The following is a 2,049-nucleotide window of genomic DNA, read 5'->3' on the forward strand; positions in this document are numbered from 1 at the left end:
AGTTTATATTGAGACATTCGTTTTCTGTGAAAGCATTTTGGCTTGGACGAACAAAGAGCAGAATCGTCACCAGACAATCTCACTATTGTTACATCAAAAGAAGTGGCAGCATTATATTTATGTAACAACAACATTTTGATTGCAGCTTTGTATGGCCCTTTAGCCATGCGAGCTGTGTGCCAGAGGCTCTGTAAACAAACACAGATAGGAAATCTGGTTTGCATTAAGTGACTGTTTTCCACTTTCTAACTTAGCTAAAAAACAGTACCAATAATAACAACGTAAAGCAGCGTTTCAGTAGTACAACTCCAGTATGATCCAAGCAAAGCACCACAAGACATTTAAACTGAGCTATTTGAGCAAAAAGCACACGACCAGCAAAGAAACTAATGTCCCAGAATGAACACGGAAGCAACAGAGCCCAGCCTGCAGGGAAACACTTTTTAAGATACTGTTAACAATTCCACAAAAGAAATTTTACCCTGCAACTTCCTCTTCCTGACTGCCAAAAATCTGCCATGTGGCAACGCACGAGTATCTGAGAGGAAATTTCATTCAACTGGTGCAACAAACCAGAAAACTTTTAAATTCCTCTGCTCATTAAAAATCAAAATGGTTCACAGCTCTGCATCAAGATCTATGTGTCATTTACAAAAAGCCAGTGCCCACCCCCAAATGGACTCGTAAGACACACACAGACAATTCTGCATTTGTAATCCAAATGCTTTCGTACCGATCTTGCTTCAATATTTTCCACTTCCCCCCGGCCCCTTTTTAAAAGAAGTCCCAGCTGCCAACACTGCAAGTCGAGGCTGGCATCCGAGTACCAACCCGGCTTCTACGATCACCACTGGAAACATTCTGCGGAGGAGATTCAACCTGCAGGAGGTGGTGCTGCATGTCCTGTTAGCCAAACTGGCAGACCAGGGGAAGCAGCACAAATAACCTCACCAGGTCAAAGTGAGGACGTTTCTGTAGGGCCAACTACTTCCAAAACCCATAGCAGGAGTGAGGACTGCTACAGAATGCACAGCACGGGTATACCTGACTTCCTCTGAAGAAGGAAAAAACACCTACATCACACATCAACAAAAATAAAAAAGCATATTGGTGTAAAGTCTCTTATTGATGGTTACTTGCATCAGTGTAAAAGGAGAGAAACATGCCCACATACCACCCAGTAAGGCACATTCAGGTATACAGCACTACCACACTGACAACAACTAAGGAGTTAAACAAACAAACAAACAAGAAATTTGCCTTGCTAGCAGATGGACTGCTGTTCTGAGTGAACCCCCAGTTAGTGCAGTAGCAAAGTTCCCAGTTCAGAGCCCTACGAAGCAGCAGACGTCCCCGTGCCTCCACGAAGTTGTAGATGTACTGAAGCAGCACTGCATGTTTCCATCAGGGCAGACACTTGCAAAAAACAAAGGCTGCCACACTGTGCGTCCACGTGAACATAGGAGAAAAAGAGCGAGATGATTTCATTCCTGGGAAAGACTTCCATACTGCCTTAGTGCCTCTGCAATTCAGCAACAGACTGGTGTATAAATAGGATTCCCTGCATCTCTCTGTAAATCTGCTGACTGCTGTCTGAAGGAGTACAAAGCAAGCAAAGGAGGATATCCGAGTTCACGTGAACAAGGTAATCACTGAGCTAGATTTCTAAAACATAGGAATAGTTTTAATGGCAGTCATTTGAACGAGAACTACTGAAAACACTGTACTGATAATTTTTTAAAAGCTCAGCAACCTCATTTTTCTCTCAGCCCTATTTCTCACTTGTTGCTAATGTTGGCAAAGTTCTCAGCCTGGAGACAATACGGGCATCCTGTTTCTTAGAGGAGGCAGGACAAGAACTTTTGTGTGTGCAGGATACGGAACAAACAACACAAAGTCCTATCTGCCTAAAATGCCAGGTCCCTGAGACAGCCCTGCTCAGAAGCCTCACTACATAACATCAGCCTTACTCCTCCTCTCCCACCTCACAAATTGTGCTGCTTGGGCTGCTACATCTTAGCAAAACACTGAAAATGAAAGTTTGCCAAA

The 2,049-nt window shown here is 43.6% G+C and overlaps 1 protein-coding gene across 1 annotated transcript in view; it reads right to left on the bottom strand.

Annotated features, from left to right (window-relative positions):
• IGF1R (insulin like growth factor 1 receptor) overlaps window positions 1-2,049 on the bottom strand; it is a 128,742-nt gene that overhangs the window by 47,240 nt on the left and 79,453 nt on the right.

The sequence above is a fragment of the Meleagris gallopavo genome, chromosome 12 (genome assembly GCF_000146605.3).
Source record: "Meleagris gallopavo isolate NT-WF06-2002-E0010 breed Aviagen turkey brand Nicholas breeding stock chromosome 12, Turkey_5.1, whole genome shotgun sequence".
NCBI classification, from domain to species: domain Eukaryota; kingdom Metazoa; phylum Chordata; class Aves; order Galliformes; family Phasianidae; genus Meleagris; species Meleagris gallopavo.